Genomic DNA, 12,588 nt, shown 5'->3' with positions numbered 1-12,588 from the left:
ATTATTTTGATTATACAATTATAATTATTAAATTAAGGTATCGTGATTAGGGCTGTAAATTGATACGGACTATATGGTGTCTCGGCTTATATCCGGCTCGAAATTATGATACATGTCTCATATCCGTTTTGAAAACGATCCAAATCTGGCTGCAAAATTAAGCACGTATAATATATGATCTTGGATAAGAGCACACCTATACCCGCTCAGATTCGATCTCATATAATTTTTTCATAAAATGATTCTACCCATTCCCGAATATGATCCACGATTCATATTTGATTCGAACGAATATACATATTATATTATATCCATCATATTTTTTTTATTAAATCGTCATCATTTTATAAAATTTTAATGTCTTATTTAAGTTTATATCTTCATAAAATATGATTTATTTAATTTTGATAATGCTTATTATTTTCATATATATATATATATATATATATAATAAATGATATATACCAACATATAATTATAAGCTTTAATTTAAAATTATTATATTTTATAATATTATGTTTACTCAGACTAAATGATAAATATTTAAAAACTTTAAAAAAATAATATTTAATGTTAGTGGATCATATCCGGCTCATATTCGACAGATCATAAACTACCCGGTTAAAAAATAGAAAATACGATACGGAATCATATTCGGTTCAAATCAGGATCTCAAATACCCAGGATCGGTTTATATCGAAATAAATTGATCCCAGACCCAAACCTGGATAAGTTAAAAATAATATGATCTGATAGTTGAGCAGAGGGGTATCCGGTGTCGCCTAGATCATTTTACAGCCCTATTCGTGATTCTCATTTTATTAAAAAGCAAAAAAATATTTACATGTGCAGATATCACATATTATATTTGATTCAATTCATGTTAGTTTTAACGAAATAATTAATTATCTCAAATAATTTTTATAGAGTGATTTTTGTATACTAATCTTATTTTGAATTATATTTATATTAATTTTTAGCATCTGAATTTTATAAAAATTTGTAGATGTCAAAGTTTACTATGATGTGTGTTGAGAGGGTGACAGTAGCACAAAAATCTTTAATTTTTATCATCAGGATTATCATCGGTGATGATATTTGATGGAACAATGATACTCAACTGACAAGTTAATTTAAATTCTTTAATTACTGTTCAAAAGTCAAAGTGTGATTTAACTCGATGAGTGTATCGAGTAATGAGTACTCGGGTCAATAGAAAAGTACTTAGAAACAATTGGACGTACTTATAAATTTATTTTGAAAATTAAATTAATAATATATGTATATTATTTGTTATAATATTATATCAAATTTTATAAGTCTTAGATAATTATGTCATTATGTTTGATCTTTTCGGTTTCCAACCTTTTTTCAATTATTAGATTTCTTAATATATGATCCAAGTTAGTCTGGGTTTGCTTCGAGTTGTATCGAACTTTATCCGAATAAGACTCAAAATGAAATTATCATCCAAATAATATAAAATTAGAGATTGTAGGTACTCTGATTTACAAGTCAAATCAATTGATTTTTAGACACCAGATTATTAAACAAATAATCACATTTATGTAAAAATAAATTAGCTTGTTAATATTAGAGTAAAGTGCACTTTGTGTAGTTCTACTTTACTCAAAACATCATTTGTAATATTATAGTTCAAAATCGAGCACTTGCAATATCAATCTTTGTGGTTCATTACACTTTGTTGTATTCCGTTAATTTGGGTTAACTCCGTCAGTAATTTAAGAAGTAAAGTGTACTTCGTGTACTTGTACTTTACTCAAAAATAACACTTGCAATACTCTAGTTGAAAATTTATAATAAAGTGCGAGTACACAAAATGCACTTTAAGTAAAGTGCGAGTACACAAACTGCACTTTACTCTCTAAATTATTAACGGAGTTAACCCAAATTAACAGAATGCAACAAAATGTAGCAAAATAGAAAAATTGATATTGCAAGTGCTCGATTTTGAATTATAGTATTGCAAGTGGTGTCTTGAGTAAAGTGCGAGTACAAAAAGTACACTTTATTATTAGTATTAATAAACTTCTACGATATGATAATAATGAGGCATGATCGATCGATCGACGGAGTGATGATTATAATATCATTCAACTGATAATCCATAGATTCTTGAAACATGTCAATTAGCAAAATATATAAATATGTATATATTGATTATAAGAAAACCAGGAGGCCACGCCAGGAGGGATGAAAAGAGAGATGATGGAAGATAACAAGTTAACAATTATTATGTGTATCCGAACTCTGATCGACTCATATAAGAGCATCTCCAACCATGAGAAACCCTTAGCTAAAAGTCTAAGTGGCTTTCCGAAATTAAAAAATTTAGCCAATGCCCACAAAAAACACCACTCCAACCATAGCAAGCCATTGTCTATAATTATAGCCATTCCCCCATGGATGGCTATATTTGTCGAACCACTACAGATCTGTAGTGAATTCCACGTCATTTCCCGCAATTTATTATCCTCTTTCTCGCTGATTACATATAAATTATTACCATATTAAACTGATATATTCTATTTATAACAATCTAAATATTAATAACATACTATTTTTAAATTATAATCAACCAATATAGCCAATAACATTGAAGCAAAATGTCTTACAGGTCCAGCAAATTTTATATAATGTCTTACAGATCCAATATAGCCAACGATTACAGCCAACGCCATCGGAGATGCTCTAAGCAATCTTTTATATGTACATGTTTTTGAATTCGATCATATCACTATGAGTATCATAGCTCATGAACATATTAAATTAATTTTAACTATCCACTTATTTCATAAGTTGGATTTCACGTTTAAAAATTCTACCTCTTATAAAAAGGTTCCGTTATAATTCGATTGAATAGTCTTCTAGATTCTATTGATTGTCTAAATCTCTCATATATGAATTATATTGTGTTAGTTTGAGTTAAATAAAAATATATTTAATATCCTAAATTAGATATAATTAATATTATTAGTTATTTTTCGAAAGAACATTATACTTAAAAATTTAATAAAAAACAAATAAATTAGTTATTAATTATAATTTATAATACATATTAATATATTTTTTTATAAATAACGAACCCGTGCCTCGCACGGGCTTCCACGCTAGTATCCATAATATACTACAATAATCCAACATGGGTATAATTTGTAGTCCAAACTTTTAGTTATATTTTTTTAGATTGGTACTCTTTTTTCGCAACTACAATTCTACAACATGTGGAGGTCAATTTCTCTTACATTGTTAAACAGTTTCATTACGTAACCCCTTCTAACTCTAATCTGTTACACGATTTTTTATTTTTTTTTTTCATATATACTCCCTCCGTACCCCTCAACTCTTAACATTGGGGGACGGGGGCGTAGCACGCACTGTGATGCTCCTATAAAATATAGTTCCATAACTTTTTTTAGAAAAATTTCTTTTCCGAATAAAAGTTCGATGTTTAAATTTTAATTCAGAAAAAGAAAATTTTAGAAAAAAGTTATAAAACTATGTTTTATAGGCGCATTAAAGTGCGTGTCAAGCAGCGAAAAAGAAATATTAAGAAATGAAAGGGACAGAGGGAGTATAAAGATATACGAACCATGAAAAATCTAATTTAAATTATAAATTATCACATATTAATAACAGAAAAATATTTATAAGTATATATTATATTGTAAAAGCCAAATTTTGTGAAAAAATATACTCAGTTGGTTAATATAATTTATTTAAAATTCAGTTCATCTACTCTTCTATCTATTACTAGCCTATAACCCGTGCGAAGCACGGGCGGGTATATAATTCACAATTTATTATTTAAATTTTAATATTATTTTATTAATATTTTAATATTAATGAGTTGATTTTTAATTAAATTATATCAACCAACTGATTATACTCTTAAAAATTTTGCTTTTACAATTTATTATCTAATTATAAATATTTTTATATTATTAATATGTGATAATTTATTATTCAATTAATTTCAAATCAGTTTTTTCATGTTTCGTATATGTTCATATGTATGGAAAAAAATATTTCATATATTTTTACATTTTTCATATATTTTATATATCTTCATATGTATGAAAAAAGATATCTTCAAGATTGGATATTTATAATTTTATTTTTTAACAACATTATAGTTTTTATATAAAATTTTATATGATAATATATTATTATGAGTGCTTTTAGTATTTAAAACTATAAAATAACATGTGCGAAGCACGGCGACCATATTATTTATATTTTATTATTTCTAAGCTTAATATCATTTTATTAGTATTTTATTATTACTTTAATATGATGGTATTAAATTATATTAACTGATTGGTTATATCCATTTTTGAAATTTTGTCTTGTACAATATTTTTCTATATTATAAAATATAAGTACGAACAATCAATATTTATATTTTTCAGCAAAAATCCATGTTTCTTCAAAAGGTGGTGGGTCATAGTAGAGGTACTTACTCCGCTTGTCCTCATTATTCTTATCATCTAAACCTTAAGGTATATTCACATCAAGCATTTCAACAATTTTGTAGCTGCAAATCGACTATCCTCATCTTCATATTTCATCACATGCCCAGGTGTTGCACTGAGACGCTCTTTACTACTATCTACTTTTGGGATGACCTGGTTGCCGGACCTTCTTGCGTCATGTATATCATCACTATTGTTATGAACAGAATGAGATATATTTACATTACACTCTTGAGCACCGGTAACCTTTTGGCCAATGACAGAACAGTTCTCCACAACTGCGCTTTGATCAAATGAATTTTTATTACTATCTTTAGTTCCAGCAATTTTGAAAATCTTCAAATCAGCATTCTCATTTTCTTTCACCCTCATCCGAGTTGTACAAATTTGAACTTCACCCATTTTTTGTTCCTCAAATCTTCCCTCATCAGTCCTCGAACCCGAGTACTCGAGTTGTTGAATACATTCTTTAGCTGCAGTACCTTCGGACTCGTGGAGCATCTACAGTCTCTGCAGGAGGAATATTACAAATTTTTGCAGGAAAGTGTTGAAGCATGAAAAAATGTAAGCATTTTGATTCTTACTTGCAGTTGGTGTCAAGTTATAAATATATTAACTTGGGTAACATAGAGGGGAATTGAAAGGCACAGAGGGGAAGGAAAGAAGCAAATATCAAAAGGACAAAGATAGCCACTAAAATCCTATAAGCTGTAAACTGGGGATATATGTGAATTCAGGGGACAATAGGGTTTATTTCGATGTACTGGAGCTTGTTATGAAAGATTAGAAATGGCAACTTCACTTAGAATTATATTCATAAGCAGAGAACATACGGCTGAGACAATGTTGAGGAATTCACAACAGGCTGAGACAGTTCAGGATTTGTATGCACCATTGTGTTGGGTATCAACCCAATAGGAATAGGATTCTGATTTGAGTTAGAAATTAGAATTGGATTAGGATTATGATTAGGTATATTAGAGTTAGATTCTGATTTGTCTAAGTTTGATGGCTATATATACATAGTCATATTGTTTGATAGGCATGCTTGAGTATTGGTAGGCTTGAGTATCCTAGTTTGGTGGATTGTATTATTGATAACGGTTTTGATTAATAATACAAGTTGGGACGTGGATTTTTCTGCGTCATATAATTTTGTGTGTGTGCTTTGTATTAGAAGATTGATCTCGTATATTATTCCTAACAAGTGGTATCAAGAGCTCAGGTTCATGATGGATAAGATGGGAGGAAAATTCGAGATTGAATTGTTTGATGGCAGAAACAATTTTACTTTATGGCAGAGCACAGTGAAAGATTTGTTAATTCAACGAGGATTATATGCAACTCTCGAGGATAAGAAGCCCGCTGATGTGGATAATACAAAGTGGGAAGATATGAAATTACGTGCTGCGTCGACTATCCGGTTGGCTCTTGCACCGGAAATCAAGTATGATGTTCTTGAGGAGAATAACCCTAAAAATTTGTGGGAGAAGTTGACAAAGACATATCACTCAAAGTCTTTGGCCAACAAGTTGTTTCTCAAAAAAGATTTGTTCGGACTTAAGATGGAAGAAAACGGAGATTTGAGAGATCATCTAAATCGTTTTAATGGGTTGATCAACCAGCTGAATAATTTGGATGAAAAATTACAGGATGAGGACAAAGCCATTCTTTTACTTGTTTCCCTACCAAATAAGTATAATAATGTGATTACCTCTTTAATGGTTGGAAAAACGAAGTTAACTTTGGATGAGACTACTGTTGTTATTCTTGAAGCTGAAAGATTGATGAAGCAAGGATCGGGTGATACATCGGACGGAAGTGCACTTATGATGGATGCATATAATAGGAAAAAGAAGTTTGATAAGAAACATAACCCTAATATCAAGTGCTTTTATTGTGAAGAATTGGGCCACCATCAATTCATATGTCCAAAAGCAAGAGAAGACTTAAAGGAGTTAAAGAAAATTCGAGAGAAGGGTAGTGCTTCGCTTGTTGAGACTGTTGATGATGCTCTTTTGGTTCAAGAAGACAAGGGATCAAAAGAAGAATGGATACTTGACTCGGGATGTTCTCATCACATATGTGCTAAGAGGGAGTGGTTCTCGTCCTATAAGGATTGTGAGGGAAAGATGATAGCTTTACCAAATGGTAAAACGATAAAAGTTACCGGCGTTGGTGAGATAACAATGAAACTTCATAATGGTCGTATTCGAAAATTAGCTCAAGTAAGGTATGTACCGGAGCTAAATCGAAATCTAATTTCATTGGGTAAATTAGTTGATTTGGGATGTACTGTCATGATGAAGAACGGTTGTTTGGAGGTCACCAAACAAGAATTGGTGATACTCAAAGGTTGGAAGGATAAGAGAAATCTTTTTATGCTAGATGGAGAGGTTGTTACTCAAGGGGAGGCATTGGCAGATGGACGTCAACGTCTTCATGGTGATCGTTAAAAATTTTTTGAAACCGTATTGGGTTGAAGGGGGGGATTGTTGGGTATCAACCCAATAGGAATAGGATTCTGATTTGAGTTAGAAATTAGAATTGGATTAGGATTATGATTAGGTATATTAGAGTTAGATTCTGATTTGTCTAAGTTTGATGGCTATATATACATAGTCATATTGTTTGATAGGCATGCTTGAGTATTGGTAGGCTTGAGTATCCTAGTTTGGTGGATTGTATTATTGATAACGGTTTTGATTAATAATACAAGTTGGGACGTGGATTTTTCTGCGTCATATAATTTTGTGTGTGTGCTTTGTATTAGAAGATTGATCTCGTATATTATTCCTAACACATTGAACGTAAAGCTTGGAACTGGAGCACATAAAAAGAAGCATAGTCAGCCTTCTGTATATACAATTCAAAATTTTGCTTAACTTTCTTAGCAATCTAAAGACACAAATTAAACATGCATAACCACAGTAGAAGGCATAAAAACTACGAAGAACATAAAGATCAAGTGAACTCACCATCCTGCAATGCTATACTAAAAAATTGAATGGATAACAGCAGTAAAAATATCTGAAACCTCTGATCCATTACAGAATTGTATCAGTCCAGTGAGATTGTTTTTGGCCAAATTCCTATCGTAATTTGACCCTTCAGAGATATATGGAGCACCGGGGAGTGGATAGTAGTCGACCTGGTGAGTAGTGATCAATGCTCGGATAGTAGTTCTTTAAAACAATCTTCTGCAATCCTTTACTGAAAATAATTAATATATATTATAAATAAATAAAATATACAGATTATGTGCAAGAATCCAATTCCAATAGTACATTTTCATTATTTATATATATAGCCAACCTCTTATTATTAGTTATATTTGTCGAACCTCTACATAATCATAAAAAAGAATTTATAAGAATTTATAATAACCTAAAATATTAATAACTTACTATTTTTAAAATCAAACCAAATAATACAATCAATATCATCGAAGCACAATGTCTTACTAAATTAACAGATTTTGCATAGTTTTGTAAGTCCAATTTTAGTTAACCCCATTGAAGATGCCCTAAATAGACCAATTGAGATTTATTGTTAGCAAGTGATCCCTATCACCGCGTAATTTCTTTAAATTCCTTATTAATATAATTTTATTTAATAATTCCTGTCTCTGATGATACATAAAAGGTTATTATTATTAGTATTGAGAAATGAATGTGGATATGTTGACTAATGACAAATAAATTAAAAAGGGACAATACACTTATCAATATATATGGCATAATATATTATATTATATATTTTAAGCAAATGAACTTTCTGTTGTCATTAAGACAAAAAAATTAATGCAAATCAGTGTAATTTAAGTTTAGAGTAACAATAATGTTTTAGTACTTGTTGCAGAATACTCAAACAGCCAACAATCTTTCCAATATAAAACTTATTGTTCTGTTTCTTTTTAAATGTCCTCTCCGTAGTCTAATTACGTGACCACATGTGTATCCCTGCAGCAGTGGCACTCCTTGTGCCCTTTCATCTTGCTAATACTAAACGAAGTCTGCTATTCTCTGTGCTCTAGTGCTCAACTCATATCAAGAAAGCTGCTCAGAAGCTCTGCCCATTAATTATATCAGCTGTAAGCAGGGCAGTTACAGCCTGGAGATTGGTCCTAGCTAGAAGGTTTCGACTCCTCGATGAATGGTGCAACTTTGTTGAGGTACTAATCAGCAAAGCTGCTATTAAATGATGCTTATTTAAGTGAATAATATTATTTAATAACTAAACAAAGAAAAAGGTGCTTGCTTTGAATCTGTAGCACAAGGGAGATATTTTACATTTTGAACCACTGGCTCTTTCACTTGACACCTTTTTCTTTTCAATTTGACATGTTACTTTTAGTTACAAACGTTGCTTTTGGTAACATAACATTTATGTATAAGCTTCATCTTGCTAATACTAAACGAAGTCTGCTATTCTCTGTGCTTTAGTGCTAAACTCATATCAAGAAAGCTGGCCAGAAGCTCTGCTTCCTAAAAACTACTTCCTGGTGTTGAAGTATACATTTGGGACAAAGGTAATTAACTCCTAAATTTGCCAAGCGTTTATTGTTAGGATTTTAAGGACTTGGTTATAAGCCTCTTCATATAATAGTATCATGGCCGGGTTTCGGAATAAGTTAATGTTTCAAACAACTTTCGGATCAAACACTTTACGTGCATTACCAAACACAACAAAGATGAAATTATCAATCCTTATAAGCAACCTAATTCTTAAAACTTATTTCGATGAACCTAATAAAAACTTTATTAAGTTTAAACACATCTATCGACCTACTTCATATAGACCATTTTAAATAACATAATTCTTAAAGAAAAACTAATTAAATTAAAAGACACATAATCTTTTAATACAAACACATCTTTTTAAAGCAAATAAATACAAATATAAAGTTAAATATTAAAAAATAGAAAATAAGTGAACAAATATTAAATAACCATGTAATATAAGCACTTAAAGATGTAATATCTATAAATATTTGATAATCAGAAGATTATGTAAATTTGATAAAACAAAATTATGAAAAAAAATAAATTTTAAAGAGGACTTACAGTGGCAGAAAAGAAGAGAACTACAGGGACTTGCAATTCAATTAATACCAAGCTCCTATGACAATATAGCAAGCAATTAACTACAGAAATGTAATCTGGAAACAGTATCTAAAACAATTTACAAATGAAAAGCATATTAACCTGTGCCAAGTGCCAATAGCTCTCCATTATGGAAGCAGACTGTCAATCTCTAGCCTGTCAGAATACAATCTGTACAAAAAACACTGCTGGCATAATAGTAAAATACTGCCAGCAATTTGTATAAAAAGAAAATGATGCAAATCAAGTTTAAATACAACACAATATTTTACTACACTATTAAAAGTCCTAGACAACCAAAACTTATATACCAATCGACGAAAGAGATACATGAAACATAGTCTGATTCAAATGAAACAACCATAAAACAAAAATAAGTAGTTATAATAGAGACTGCCATTAGCTTGCAGAAATATTTTCAGGGGTTTATAACCGTGAGGAGGTGATCAGATATCGCGCCTGCTTTCATCATTTCCGGGGAGGGCATTGCTGTTGCAATGGAAATTAGTAGCCTTATATACTCAGTAGTTTGAAAATTAGAGTTATTGAGACTGCAAAACAAGAGAACCTCTGGTCTATTAGCAAAATGGAAGATTTGTTTTGGGCGACACATTTCAAATTGTTTTGGACGACACATAGAGTTGTTTTTGACACTGGTGGCATTCGAGAAATGCATTTCTAGCACCTACTACATTAGATTAGCTGTCAAAGTACAAAGTCTTACAATAACATGACGAAACCCTAGACTCACCAGAACAAACTGAGAAGACATGCCTAGTAATCACTGGAACACTAGACAACTTTAAATCAATTAATGAATCTAGAATCATATAACTGAAAAGAAAGAAAATCTTAGCAAGATCATACTTGAGTTTAAATAGGAAAGAAACCCGAAAATAAACAGTGAACAAATTTGGCAAGAGATAATACTTTACATAATAATTGCGCACTTGAGCTGTTCTCAATTTTCCAATACATACAAAGATTGATAAAGAATAGCTACGGGTGTACATAGAACATATAGACATCATCAAACAGACCTGATCATTATCATCTACAGGTTCTAAAGGGGACTTCTTGGTGTCGGACGGCTTATCAGCCCCACAATTTTGTCTATTGCACTTTGTCCTAAAAGGATAATTGATATTGTTGCATTTCTCACACTTCCAGCTCCCCTCGGCATCTCAGGTTCTGTAAGATAATAGATTATTATAAGCAATAGTTAAAACATGAAATATATTATGATTTTTCCTAGAGGGGATAGAAAAAACATAATATGGACATCTGATAGTTAACTTCAGTACTGCACATGGGGGTTCTGCCTGTGTGTATGTGTGTGTTAATGAGGGAGGGGAGGATAATAAATTGCTAGATAGAATATCATTTTAAGTAGAACAATACAGGGATAATGCCATCTGAAATTCGCAGCTTAGTCAGTTCAGTAGCAGTTATTTTAAGCTTCTCAGCCGCCTGCAAATAAAAGAAGTAAAAAAAAAAAGCTTCAGCAAATTAAACCAGCAAGCCAAGATCTCAAAGTTAAAAATAAAGTTTCTACAACCTTCGGAGATGCTTTGGCAGTCTTCTAGAGAATTGCTGCGCATGCTTCAGTACTGGAATGATATCTACGAAGGCAACAAAGATTAATACATTAAACTGGTAGATATGTATATACTGGATCTGGAGGCATTCAAAGGAATAAAACAACCTTGTTCACTTGCTAAAACAGGGTACCACTAGTTAAAGTCTGCAAGATACTCTACAGATTAATAAAACAAAAATCCCCCAAGTATATTTCTTGACAAGTCTGGATCAGTTCGAGATAAATAATTTTACTTCTTTCCTTTGCAATTTACATGAAGTTTTCCTTTTTACACAACTCAAATGCACCTTCACGAGGGTTCTTTGTGAATATGACATCTGCCTTATACTTTGATTAAATTATAAATTAAAATAGAAAGAACGCAAATTACTTGCACATTAATCTTCGTAAACAAACTTTCACTCATTTCTAATCATTAGACAAACTACAATTCAGTCGAAATATACTGCTGCCTAAATTTGAACATATGACCATACCATATAGCAAATTTTCTCATAGAGCATCTACAATTGCATAAAATGTTTAGTCATTGACGATGCCAGGCGCAAAGAGCACATGGGTTTTAAGAGGCAGAAGGCAACAACACAAAGCTTATTAAAAGTGTCAATGCTAATTCTGATTATCTGATGTGAATGCTGAATTTTAAGGATAGTTATATTACCCAAGTACTGAAATTGTCATACTACATAAAACACTAGAAACAGAATGTGCCATAAAACCAGGGGAAAACCTGAGAAAAGCACAGCAGCAGAATGTAAATACAATAGAAAGGTTACAAAAGGAACTTAGGGGGATTTATTTGAAAATCTCATCCACTTTAGATGTGAATGATAAGCTAGCTACATAAACACTTACTGAAGCAGATGAATTTGGTCTAGAGAATAAATATCTGGAGGAAATGGTCCATCAACCCAAGAAAGAGGTTGAGTCAGTTCAGGGCCTTTATGAAGCAAAATTGCTTGAACTTTTAAAGCAAATACATTCCAAGACAAAACGAATGGAGCAGGTACAATTACAAAGTTTCTCTGCTATTACCAAAAACATGTTGAATTTTGGAGTGTTTCTGGCAAAGATTTCTCTTGTGTGGAGGCATCCAAGGGGGCTCATTGTTATAAGTAGAATATTAAGCTAACATAACCAGAGTATCCAAACGCACCAGAACTAATTGAACTCCCGAAATTCAAACTAAGCTCACTCAAGTATGTTAATTTCCCCGGAACAACACTATTGGACGAATTACCATTCTGCCTACCTATTTCTGACACAACTTTGATGAAATTATCAATCCTTATAAGCAATTAAATTAGATAACAAAGAAACCTAGTTATTTAGAACATAGGAACTCATATTCATCTATATGTATCCAGAACATACCTTCAGGGGAGAT

The 12,588-nt window shown here is 31.3% G+C and overlaps 2 long non-coding RNA genes across 2 annotated transcripts; both read right to left on the bottom strand.

Moving 5' to 3' along the window:
* Positions 1–7,305: 7,305 nt before the first annotated feature.
* On the bottom strand, positions 7,306–10,439 carry LOC135148271 (uncharacterized). The gene is made up of 3 exons (XR_010286252.1): positions 9,704–10,439; positions 9,563–9,617; positions 7,306–7,709 (listed from the first exon to the last, which is right to left on the bottom strand). It is a non-coding gene; the product is annotated as an uncharacterized LOC135148271 (long non-coding RNA).
* Positions 10,440–10,519: 80 nt separating this feature from the next.
* LOC135148548 (uncharacterized) lies at positions 10,520–11,440 on the bottom strand. The gene is made up of 3 exons (XR_010286617.1): positions 11,160–11,440; positions 11,003–11,071; positions 10,520–10,792 (listed from the first exon to the last, which is right to left on the bottom strand). It is a non-coding gene; the product is annotated as an uncharacterized LOC135148548 (long non-coding RNA).
* Positions 11,441–12,588: the final 1,148 nt, after the last annotated feature.

The sequence above is a fragment of the Daucus carota genome, chromosome 8 (genome assembly GCF_001625215.2).
Source record: "Daucus carota subsp. sativus chromosome 8, DH1 v3.0, whole genome shotgun sequence".
In the NCBI taxonomy this organism is placed as follows: Eukaryota; Viridiplantae; Streptophyta; class Magnoliopsida; order Apiales; family Apiaceae; genus Daucus; species Daucus carota.
Note: the sequence above shows the minus strand (reverse complement) of the source record. Positions and strands in the feature narration are given on the sequence as shown.